A 13,240-nucleotide genomic window follows, 5' to 3' on the forward strand; every position below is an offset into this window, starting at 1 on the left:
TTAACTAATTTTTAATTAGATTCAATAAGCAGAATTTTTAAAATATAAATTGCCAAGCATTCTTGAAAAATCCTGAATAATTCTCTTACGTATTTCTCCATACATTTAATAAATAAGGGGTCATCATGCATCCTTGTCTCCTCAGAGCTGATCCTGAGGAGTCTGTCCATGTGTGTGAGATTTAGGAGTTTTCATTGTGCCTTCTGGCTGCTAGATGGTGTTCATGGATGTGCTCTGCTAGTCTTCTGCCTGTCTGACTACATGGTGGCAGTGACAGTCCTTGCACTGTATGCTGTAGATGACTCCTGTTTTTTTCTTGGGCTCCTGGGTCTTTTGGTTTACTTAAAGATGTTTTGGAGGGCTTTAGCTGGAGCAAACCCTGCACTCACTATCACTGATGATGTTCCCTAGTTGGGTAATGAAACGTCTGCAAGCCAACAACCCAGCTCAGAGACCACCAGGGATTCCACAGTTCAACCCTGAGCTACCGAAATTCTCTTCTATTGAAAAAAGAGTGCTTGGGGGAGTGAGAATTTTTTTTAAAAAACCATACGAGGTACACAAGGAGAGAGCAGTCACTGAGTAACAGGACAGGAAGAAACACTGTCTTAACTCCTTTGTGTATGTTTTTTCTCAGAACAGAAATGGAGCCCTAGCTGGTCATCATTATGAGAAAACTAACTCAAGCTGGCAGTAAAATCACTAACCCTGTTAAGAAGGGTTAGTGATAGAAGTATACTTATCTTTAAGTACTGAAATATATGTTGTTCACTTAACTGTGTTGCTTAGCAACAGAGCTGCCAGTCCCAATTCTGGTTAAGTGAGGACTACCTGTACCATGAGTTAAGAATGCTGATTAAGGGAATTATTCCATTCTATTGATCAGATCTCATTGTGAGTATGTGTCCCATTATGGACACCATCGTTCAAAAAGGACAGTAACAATTAGATCAAGTTCAGAGGACAATTACCAACATGGAGAAGGATCTAGAAACCAACCCCTAATGTCATGGTTCCTGTTCCAACATTCCTGAAACATCATAACAAGTTCTCATGCCATGCTCACTGCATTGGTCACACTTATGGATGATCTCTGGCGAGAGCAGGATGGAAGGAGTGCATCCATCCTGGCTCTTCTTGACCTCTCAGCGGCTTTTGATACCATCAAACATGGTATCCTTTTGGGTTGTCTCAGAGAGTTGGGGGTGGGTGGCATAGTCTTGCGCTGGTTCACCTCCTTCCTCCAGGGCCAGTCCCAATCAGTGGTAATAGGAGAGATCTGCCCCTCGACCCCTCCATTGCGGGGTGCCTCAGGGTTCAGTTCTGTCTCCTCTCCTGTTCAACATCTACATGAAACCGCTGGGTGAGATCATCCGTCACCACGGGATGAGGCATCATCAGTATGCTGATGATAGTCAGTTATGTATCTCCATCCCCGGTGAAGTAAGTGATGCGGTAACTGCCCTCTCCAGGTGCCTGTGGGCTGTGGGGGTCTGGATGGGGAACAACAGGCTTCAACTGAACCCTAGTAAGACGGAGTGGCTGTGGGTTGATAGTTCCTCTGTATCCGGGAACTTATCATCTTTAATTCTGGATGGGGTTGCACTGCCCCATTCAGACCCGATGCGTAACTTGGGGGTCCTCCTGGACTCACACTCCTGCTCAATGAGCAGGTGGCAGTCGTGGCCAGAAGGGCCTTTGCGCAACTTCGTGTTGTGCGCCAGTTACGCCCTTTCCTGGATCGAGAGGCCCTCCAAACAGTCACTCATGCCCTGGTCATCTCCCACATAGACTACTACAATGCACTCTATATGGGGCTACCCTTGAAGAGTTTCCGGAAGCTTCAACTGGTCCATAATGCGGCCACGTGAGCAGTTATTGGTACCCCAAGACCAGCACATGTAACACCACTGCTGCGCGAGCTGCACTGGGTACCACTTTGCTTCCCGGTCCAATTCAAGGTGTTGGTTATCACCTTTCAAGCCCTACATGGCATGGGGCCAGATTACCTGAGGGACCGCCTCATCCCCCTAACATCGACCCACCCCACCCGGTCAGGCAGAGAGAGCATGCTATGAACCCCGCCAGTAAAGGAATTTCACCTGGCAGGGTCCAGGAGGCGGGCCTTCTCCGCAGCGGCACCCGCCCTCTGGAATATTCTGCCCACGGAGGTGAGACAGGCCCATTTGCTCCCAGACTTCCAGAAGAACCTAAAAACCTGGTTCTGCCGCCTCGCTTGGGGTGGGAGGGGCACCAGTTCATCTTGGGGATGGCTATTATAGATCTCTCCCCAACTAACAAGATCTGCACTGCTGGATGTTATATTTTATATATTGATTTTATTTTTATAGAGTTATTTATATTGCAATTTATGTCTTTTAATTCTGATTGTAAACTGCCCAGAGTCCTCTTTTTGGGGGAGATGGGCAGTGATAGAAATTTGAAAGATAAATATATAAATAAACAAATGCTCGTGCTGACACGTGTTGCTGGGCAGGAGGGGGCTGCTGCTGCTGTTAGTTTGTACCAGGCAGGAAGGCTGATGATGCGAGCGTGAAGGAATTCATGTTTGGACTAAAGCTGCCTGACCAAGGTCATTACCCAGATTGCCAGCAACTGTTTTGAACACCTGCACAGGAATGGAATTATACTGACAGTGGGGGGAGGGGTCTGGGATTGCTTGTGTTTTAATTGGGAGAAATCCCGCGCTTTTAGTATTCTCTTTTGGGGGAGATAGGCAGTGGCTAAATTTGAATAATAAATAAATAAATTCTCAACTTTGCCTGTGATTCTGCATACTATTCATCATTAAATTGGATTTCCATAGAACTCTGTGTGTGTGGTTGTTGATTTGAATAGGCAGTCATTACATAAAGCTGAGAATCCTCAAAAGTCTAACTCCTACCAAGAACCGATTCTTGCGAAGGATTACAGTTAGCGATGGCTGATGTGGAACAAGGTACCAAAGTTTCTGGGAAACCTACTGGCACAGCTCCTGAACCTATAAGAGGGAGTAAAAGTTATGACATTTCCACAGAACTGTCCGGTATCACGAAAACCCCTTGCGAGGCTACAGATGCGGAGTCTGACTTGGACAAATCTGGGTCCAGCGAGGCACCGGGAGAGGGGACAGCTCCTGTATAATCAACAGGTGAACTCATTGTTTTGGATGACATCGACGATTCACAACCGGGGCCATCATGGAAATATCAAGCATTGATTACTCCAGAGGGAGAATCCACAAAGATTTCAAAAAGTGGGCTGCGTGAGGAGCAGGTGAGAGATGACTCACCCACCCCTCAGAGACTGAGGGTAACAGAAGCTAAAATGGAATCCTTAGAGCGTTTGATGAAGAACATATCCATGTCTTTAGAGAAATCGGGGAAGCAAGAGGGTAGTACTTATCAGCAAACCTCTCCCATTTCCCTGGCGAGTCCGTCAGTGGACCAGGGCCGGAGACATGAAAGGGATGGGTCCCCAACCTGCAGGGGTAGACCGTCAGTAACTTGGGGGGACACCTTACAGGACAGTCAGGATTCAGTATGCAGAGAGGGGGAATCTGAGAATTTTCAATAAAATTTAACAGGGACCCCACCAAGTTATCATTTTTCCTAACCAATGTGAGAAGCTACATGAAGGAATTTGGGGCGTATTTTCCCAATGATGAGTCCAGAATGTGGTAGCCACCAAGCTCAAGGATAGGGCTGCCGATTGGTATATCCAGCTGCATGACGCTGATTCCCCTGCTTTAGATACTTTTGAAGATTTTCTTTGAGCTTTAAAAATGCATTTTGAAGATCCACTGGCCAAAGAACGGGCTAAAAAGGCTTTAAGAGAGCTTTCCCAAGGACAGGTGTCTGTTGCTGATTATGCTATGGTATTTATAAAGCTTTGGCTAGTAAAATCACTGACTGATCAGAGTCTATCCTGGTTGATTATTTTAAAGAGGGTCTTCAAAGAGATATTTTAAGGTGGGCATTAGGCAGAGATGATCCTAGCACCCTATACGAGTGGATTTGCTTAGCCGGGAAAGCTGAAAATGCCAGATACACCTTCCAACAAACATGTAAGCCAGAAAGTTCAATAGGTGTGAAAAGTACCAGAAGCGAATTTACAGCAGCCAGGCGGTTGTCCAAATTGTGGGATGAGAGAGTGCACCGCTACTCCAAAGGACTGTTTATGTTGTGGAAAAAAAGAACATAGAGCTTTTGAGTGCTCAAAACCCAAATCCAATCCTAGGCATGGAAAGAAGTCTACCAAGTCACCACCTGTGATGCATAAGGCCAGTGCAGCAAAAGGGGAGATAGAGCCAGAGGATCCCCTGTATTTCTCCGAAGAATCGGAAGGCAAATTGAAAGAGCTGGCGGGAAACGCCAGCCTGTGAAAGGCACCAGCAAGCAGGCGGTGGATGATGGGCGCGAAGACTCCATGGTAAGTGATGATTGCCCCACATTAATTCTAAAAGTTAAACTTAGATCCCAAACAAAAAATACTGAAGTTTAGGCTTTAATCGATTCTGGCTGTTCACAATGTTTAATTTATCGTGATGTTGTCTCAACCTCAGAGCTCAAGGTCTCCCCATTGAGACATCCTGTAATTTTCACCCAGCTGGATGGTTCTGAGGCTGGGGATGGTCCTGCTAAACAATTTACTGAGACTGTATCAATGCAAGTGGGCTGCCCATTTGCAATGTGACAGTTCCAGTAAAATGGGTTGCAGCCCCCCCCCCCCCCGCTGCTGAACCATCAAGCATGGATCTGAAATTATGCGGGAGGGGCTACTGTGGAGCCGGTAGATGTGGTGGAAAAATAGGTGAGCCAATTGCGGGGCTGAAGGTATTGAAGCACAGGGAATAAAATGGGCTTGTTTAGAAAAAAAATCCTTTACCACTCAAATGACAGTTTTCTTCTGACTGGGAGGCAAGTCTACAATGAAATCCATGGAAATCTGGTCCCAGGGACGGGATGGGTTGGCAACTGGCTGTAAAAGCCCTTGAGGTTTCCCTCCTTTTCGTTTAGACATGGCACAAACAGGACAGGAAGCAACACAGTCTTTTACATCACTTCTTAAGGTTGGCCACCAAAATTGGCGGCGAACCAAATGCAAAGTTTTAACAAAGCCAAAGTGTCCAGCAAGTTTATCATCATGGGAACGCCGCAAAACATCAGCTCTTAAAGTTTCAGGCACATAAAGGCGGTGTTCCACCCAAGCGAGACCGTCCTCAAAAGAAACATTGTCTCTATTAGCTAGCAACCAAGTATCAGAATTCAGTGCCTGGAGAAAGTCCTTTTGTAACTGACAAGGAACTTGCACTTTCTGCTTCCCAGGGCACGCTGGCGGCAAGAAGGACTGCGCCCTGGTTTGACTGCGAGTGACAGCAGCCAAGCCTAATTGTGGTCTAGTGAGAACCGTATCAAACACATCAGCCACCTGGTCGTGATTCTGAGGTAAACGTGACAGCACATCAGCTACAAAGTTTTTCCGACCAGGAATGTATTTTAACTGGAAGTTAAATCGACTGAAAAATTGAGCCCAGCGAATCTGTTTAGGGCAGAGACGTCGTGGCGTGCGAAGAGTTTCCAAGTTCCTGTGATCAGTCCAAACCTCAAAAGGACATTTAGCGCTTTCAAGATGTCGCCAGGTTTCTAAAGCCGCCTTAACTGCAAAAGCCTCCTTTTCCCAAACATCCCAGTGGCACTCTGCCTCAGAAAATTTGCGAGAGAAGTATGCACAAGGTTTTAAATGATTTTCCGAATCCCTTTGCAACAAAATAGCCCCAATCGAAGAGTCAGAAGCATCGACTTGGACCACAAAGGGCGCTCAGGATCAGGATGCTGTAGAATGGGCTCAGCAGTGAAAAGGAGTTTGAGTTTATCAAAAGCCGCTTGGCATTCAGTTGTCCAATTCAACACCGCCCCAGGATTCTTAACTCTACGTGTTTTGCCTAAGCCCTTGGTACGGAGTAAATCAGTGAGGGGCAGAGCAATTTCATCGAACCCCGGGATAAATTGCCTATAGAAATTATTGAACCCTAGAAAACTTTGTAATTGCCTGCGGGTATGGGGATGCTCCCAACTCAAAATCGCCTGGATTTTCACTGGATCCATTTCTATACCACAGTCAGATACTCAATAGCCCAAATAGTCAAGTTGGGTTTTGTGAAACTCACACTTGGAAAGTTTGGCAAAGAGTTTGGCAGCTCTAAGCTTGCATAACACCTGTCTGAGGAGACGTTCGTGTTCCTCCTCAGTTTCAGCATAGATCAGAACATCATCTAAATAAACTAAGACCCCTTTGAATAAATGATCATGCAATACTTTGTTGATTAATTGCATAAACACTCCGGGTGCCCCCACCAACCCGAAAGGGAGAACTTTGTATTGGAACGATCCCAGTGGGCAATTAAAAGCAGTTTTCCACTCATCCCCAGCTTTGATGCGAATGCGAAAATAGGCTTTGCGAAGATCGAGCTTGGAAAAGATTTTGCCTTTTGACAAATGGGCTAACATGTCCTTCATGAGGGGAAGAGGGTACTTGTTGACTATTGAGACAGAATTTAACCCCCGATAATCGGTGCAGAGTCAAAGCGTGCCATCCTTCTTTTCCCGGAATAACACAGGAGTCCCAACTGGAGAATTGGTGAGTTCAATGAATCCCCTCACCAGATTTTTATCAATGAAGTCCCGTAGTGCTTCGAGCTCCTTCTGAGTCATGGGATAAATTTTTGGTTTGGGCAACTGAGCATTGGGGACCAATTCAATTGCACAGTCAGTTTTCCTGTGTGGGGGTAGCTGATCTGCTTCCATCTCCCCAAAGACATCCGCAAATTCTTGGTATTGAACGGGTAAACCTTTCAAATGTGGCAAGTTAAGGCGCAGCGTGTCAATCACCACCCTTCCAACCCCAGCCCAGGCAACAATCTCTGCAGCAGGAGTGTGGTAAAATCCATCTTTAAACGTCACAGTCCTACGCTCCCAGCTTATATAGGGACTGCGATGTGTCAGCCATGGTATCCCCAAGATGACCAAGGGGTTGCCAACTGGGGCTATGACAAATTTCAAAGTCTCAAGGTGGCTGCCCATTTGCATTGCAACAGTTCCGGTAAAATGGGTTGCAGCCCCCCCCCCCCCCCGCTGCTGAACCATCAAGCTGGGTAAAGATCAAAGGACGCTGGAGGGGGAAACTCGGCAGTTCCAAAGCGGCAACCAAATCAGGGTGAATTAAACATCTGGAACACCCAGAATCAACTAAAGCCCACACCTCTGTAGATTTTGTGTGGGAACTCAACTTCACTTTTACTGTTAAAGTGGGACAGTCATCACTCACCATAGCATCTTCACTCCCATCTTCTCCCACCTGCCAGCTGGCACCCATCATGGCAGGTGGCTAGCGTTTCCCGCCGGCTCCTTAATTTCGTCTTCAGCCTCTCCCAAAAAGTAAATTAACTCTTCAGAGTCGGCTGTTCCCTTGGTGGCTGTCATTCGTCGCGAAGCAGGTGGCGACTTGCCCGGCGGCTTCCCCGCCCAATCTCCGGCTTTGGCTTTCAGGCAATCAGCCACTCGGTGGCCCTCCTTCCCACACTGAAGACATTGACCTCTCGCGTAGCACCAATCTCTCTCTTCATCCCAAGCTCTGTGGCTTTGCTGGACAGCAGCTGCAGTACTTCGGGGGCCTCTCATGACTGGGTGTGCTTTTTTGGGTTATCTGGTTTGCAGGAAGGTATGCTTGGCGTTCTCAGCCTTCCCTGCCAGACAGATCCAGTCATACAGCGACTCGGGGTCGTCTCAACCTAACGCCCAGCGGAGGACATCTCGGTTGAGCCCCTCTTTAAAAAGCTCTATTAAAGTCGACTCAGACCAGTCAGTAATTTTACCAGCCAGAGCTCTGAACTCCAGAGCATAATCAGCTACTGACATTTGGCCCTGGGTAAGATCCTTCAATGCCTTCTTGGCTCGTGCCTTGGCCAGAGGATCTTCAAAATCCAATTCTAACGCCCAGATGAAATCATCAAAATAGTCTAGTGCAGGGGAGCCAGTGTCATGTAATCGGACATACCAGTCAGCTGCTCGGCCCTTCAACTTGGTGGCAATGGCAGTTATTTTAGACTCTTCAGAAGGAAAGCATGCCCCAAATTCTCACATATAACTCTTAGCATTAGTAAAAAAAATAATAACTTTGTCGGATCCCCATCAAATTTGACAGAAAAGTCTCTCATTCTGCCTCTCGCTGGAGTGGACCCAGTAGGTGCCTGAGGGCTTTGGCCCCAGGTTACTGTAGCTTTACCTTTACGAGGTGGGGATACCGATGGCCTGGTTCTGCGGGATGGAGACTCGTCCCTGAACCGTCTCCGGCCCAGTTCTGCTGTTGGTCTAGATGGGAGAATGCGGGATGGTTGCGGAAGGCTGGGATCCCCTCCGCGTTTCCCCTGTCCCTCCATTGTCAAAGAAAAGTTTTTTAACATGTACACTATCGATTCCATCTTTGCTTCCATCACTCGTAGCCTCTCAGGGGTCTGAGAGTCTCTTCTTCAGGTGCTTGATTTTCTCTCGGTCGACACCGTGGTAGATTGTCGGGGGTTAGTGGGAACCGATACTTCCAGGACATCCCCGATGTCCCTGGTTGTGGGTCCCCCACTTCATCCAAGGTAATCAATTCGGTGAGCGATTCACTTGGTGGCAGTGGCTTTGGTTCCCCCCCATTATCGGATTCTTCTGAATCTGAGTCGGAGTCTGATCCCTCCTTCAAAAGGTCTCAGGATTCCTATGGCTCTATAGTGACATTTAGTTCTCCGCTTTTGACCGTCGACTCGGGCATCGAGCTGGTCGGTTCCTCGAGTCCACCGGTCGTGGATTTTGACTCAGCCATCGTTAACTATATTCCCTCACAAGAAACTGATCTTGGCAGGAGTTAACGGTACAAATTTGGATTCTCAGCTTTATGTAATGATTGCCTATTCTAAAACAGCATCAGACTCATAAGAAGGAATTCAAAGATATCTGATTTATTAAAGAACAGCATGCAGGATCACAAAGAAAGCTGAGAATGGGAAAAGCGCAGGCAATTCAAACTAAAAACCCTCGGTGAAAACAAAATCCCTCCCCCCTTAGAATCTTCTCTAGTCCACAATCCCAGGTGCTCCTAACAGTTTCTGATGGTCTGCGGGAAAAGTCCTTCAACAGAGAAAATAACCCAAACACATTCCATTCTCCTGATTCCACATACAGAGCTTGGTACAAGGTTTCACAGCAGCCCCCTCCCATACAGAAACACGCGTCAGCACCATGGCATGAGAAACGTTACGATGTTTGAAATACATTGAAACAGTGAACATAACAGCCATGGCTTAAATGCAGAAATCCCCTCATAGATTGGGACCACAAAACTGTGACTTTTAAGGATGGACTTTACGATGGACCCACTGAGATGTTTCCTATAGTGTCATGTTCTCATTCTAATGTATGGTTAACATTGTAACGTTTCACATGTCATTCTCTGTTCCGTGTTCCTTCACCCGGGGTTTTTCCATTCTTTCGCCCTCCCTTGTTTTGAGGGCTTGGAATGCATGTTTGGGTTTGCGCTCCTGTTCAAGGTTACTTTCCCAGGCGCGTCTAACGGCTTCCAGCACCTGGGAGGGGGAGCGTCCTGACGGGCGACGGGGCGGGACCTGCTCACAAGCAAGGCTTTTAAGTTTGTATTTGGCGCGCTTTTGCTCATTCTCAGCTTTCTCTGTATTTGCATACTATTCCTTTAATAAATCAGTTATCTTTAAGCCCGAGCTTGTGAGACTGAGTATTTGGGTTTAGGCAATCGTTACATAAAGCTGAGAATCATTCTATCCATTTTCCGCTAGCCCCATCCAATCATTGGATAAGAGGGAACGCTAGCGATGACAGAACCTCAACCCCGCGCAAGTGAGGGAAGCGAAGAAGAGCGGGAGGCGGTCAAAAGCCGGCCAGTGCTAACTTCGAGAGCGCAAAGAGCAGCACGTCGGGAGTTGCGAGATATCCAATTGGACGAGCTGCTGATATCCATGCAGGAGAGTCTCAGGAGTGAACATAGAACTGTCATGGAAAGAGCACAGGGGAGGGGGTCTCCACAATTGACCTGGGAGCACGAAGTCCCCTTGTCACCGAGGGTGGTGGTAACCAACCAACCCTCGGAGGAGCCGGTCACTCCGGCCCGTATGAGGGCATTAGAAGATAAAATGGAGTTAATAGTGACGATCCTCAAGGATCTACCCAAAGAGGATCCACCCGGAGAGGCAGAGCCCACCCCGGAGGATTGGGAGGAAGAGCCGTCACAGTACCCCAGGCAGAGTACCATGTTGACCCGGGGGAGAAGCAAGACTCGATCAGCCCGTCAAGGGGGGGAGCGAGAGGCAAGACCTCCTAGGGATCGACCACCCATGGGGGCTCGGCGCACGCTGACATTAGCGGCACCGCCACAGCCAGCTGAGCCGGCAAGGTCCTTCCCACCATTTGGAGTGAAGTTCGATGGGGATCCCACCACGCTCTCCTTCTTTATTACTAATGCCAAGCACTATATAGAAGATTGGGGTCGAAATTTTCGGTCTGAACATGGCAAGGTCAATTTCATTGCCAACAAGCTGAGAGGAAAGGCAGCGGATTGGTATGTGCAACTATGCCAAGCTGAGGCAACTGAGTTAGAGGACTTCGATGACTTTTTGTGGGCACTTAAAGAGCATTTCGAAGACCCCCTAGCTCAAGAAACAGCCAAAAATGACCTGCGGAAACTTTACCAAGGGTCCCTCTCAGTTGCCAAATATGCGTTGGAGTTTAAAGCTTTGGCAGGAAAAGTGGAAGACTGGTCTGAGCCAACAATCATCGAATTGTTCAAGCAGGGGCTTGAACCCGAAATCCTTCGATGGGCTTTGGGCAGAGATGATCCTAAAACGCTATATGGGTGGATTCAGTTGGCGGGAAGCGCAGAAAATGCCCTACGAACCTATGCCCATACCAAAGAGCTTAGACAAACACGTCTCGCTAGAGGAGCGCGCACATCTGGACTTGCCAGCCGCCCCAAACCAAAAACCTGGGAAGAAGAGAGGGAGCAACGGTTCTCCAAGGGTCAGTGCCTCAGATGTGGGAAAGAAGGACATCGAGCCACTTCGTGCCCAAGACGCCGTCCAGAGGAACGACAGACGAAACCCACGGTAAAGACGCCTGCTCCTGCTCCACCGCGAAAACTGAAGGCAGCCCTCGCGGAACTGGACCCCCCAGACCTTCCCTTCGGTGAAGAGGAGGAAGAGTTGCAATTCGAGCAGCCGGCGGGAAAAGCCTACCACCTGCCCTGAAGGGCGCCCTAGGGCAGGTGGAAGAAACCGGGCGTAACCATGATTCGGTGAGTGGAAACTTCCCCACACTGACTGTTAAAGTTAAACTAAGCTCAAAAACCAAAACGGTGGAAGTGTGGGCCATGCTAGACTCGGGTTGCTCCCGTTCCCTGATGCACCCTGATGTCGTAGCGGCTCTGGAACTGCCCACGTTCCCTTTGCCAAGACCCATGATTTTCACCCAATTGGATGGAACTATGGCGGGAGGGAAAGCAGTCAATCTTTCCACGGGACTGGTCGCCTTGCAGATGGGCTCCCATCAGGAAAAGCTGCCATTTGTGGTAGCTCCAGTGGGGGGTCCTCTGGTAATCTTGGGGATGCCTTGGTTTGTGCAACAAAACCCTTTTATCAACTGGCTGCATAGAACTGTGACGTTTGCAGATGGATTTTACAAAGTACCCGAAAAGGACCTACTGGAGGACATGGAGGGTGGAGGGGTAGCGTATACCACTGTGCAAACGCTTCAACCTCTTGAGGGGCTACCCAATCAGTACCAAGATTTTGCTGAAGTATTTGGGGAAAAGGAAGCGGATCGCTTGCCACCCCACCGAAAAACGGACTGTGCCATTGAGTTTTTACCAAATGTAAAATTGCCTCACCCAAAAATATACCCCATGTCTCCCAAAGAGCTTACCACGCTAAGGGAGTTCATTGACAAAAATCTGGCTAGAGGTTTCATTGAGCCGGCAAATTCCCCGGTAGGAGCGCCTGTCCTCTTCAGGCCAAAAAAGGATGGGTCATTAAGGCTTTGTACCGATTTCCGCGGGCTCAATGCGGTCTCAATATTAAATAAATATCCTTTGCCCCTGATCAAAGATATGTTATCACATCTGGCCAGAGGCAAAATTTTTTCAAAACTGGATTTGAGAGAAGCCTACTTTCGCATTCGCATAAGGGAAGGGGATGAGTGGAAGACAGCGTTCAACTGTCCTCTTGGGGCTTTCCAATATAAAGTCTTACCATTCGGTTTATCTGGGGCACCTGGGGTTTTTATGCAACTGATCAATGAGGTCTTGCATGACCACCTATTTAAGGGGGTACTGGTATATTTGGATGATGTATTGATTTATACTGAAACCATGTCAGAACATATCCACCTGGTGCGTCAGGTACTGGCTAAATTGAAAAAAGCACAACTGTACGCGAAACTGTCAAAATGTGCCTTTCATCAGTCGCAAATTGATTACCTAGGGTACCGGATTTCAGCTCAGGGCATTGAAATGGACCCTGCAAAAGTAGAAGCCATCGTGGCATGGGAACCTCCCCGTACCAGGAGACAATTACAGAGTTTCCTTGGATTCTCTAATTTCTATCGGGCATTCGCCCAAAATTTTGCGGAAATCGCCCTCCCCCTTACTGAACTGTTAAAAACTAAAGCACAGGGGGATACGCGACGTTCAAAGAACCCAGGCGCGCTCCTTAAATGGACTCCAGCCTGTCAGCAAGCGTTTGAAGCGCTCAAACAAATCTTCACCACAGAACCGATTTTACAGCATCCAAACCCCTCTAAACCCTTCGTGGTACAAGTCGATGCTTCTGATTTTTCCATAGGAGCAATTCTATTACAATCTGACCAATCGGGCGTTTTAAAACCCTGTGCCTACCTCTCTCGCAAATTCACGGAAACAGAGAGAAGATGGCATGTTTGGGAAAAAGAGGCTTTTGCTGTAAAAACAGCGTTAGAGACATGGCGACACCTATTGGAAGGCACGTCAAACCCTTTTGAAGTCTGGACTGACCATAAAAACCTGGAAGCTTTAAGCACCAGTCGGAAACTCAGTCCCAAACAGCTGCGCTGGGCTGAGTTTTTCAGCCGCTTTGACTTCACCCTTAAATTTATACCAGGCAGAAAAAATTTCTTAGCTGATGCACTCTCGCGCAGACCCC

At 47.8% G+C, this 13,240-nt stretch overlaps 1 protein-coding gene across 1 annotated transcript in view; it reads right to left on the minus strand.

The window, feature by feature from the left end:
- STAG3 (STAG3 cohesin complex component) overlaps positions 1 to 13,240 on the minus strand; it is a 94,650-nt gene that overhangs the window by 40,872 nt on the left and 40,538 nt on the right. The window lies entirely within an intron of this gene.

This window comes from Candoia aspera, chromosome 3, assembly GCF_035149785.1.
Source record: "Candoia aspera isolate rCanAsp1 chromosome 3, rCanAsp1.hap2, whole genome shotgun sequence".
NCBI classification, from domain to species: Eukaryota; Metazoa; Chordata; class Lepidosauria; order Squamata; family Boidae; genus Candoia; species Candoia aspera.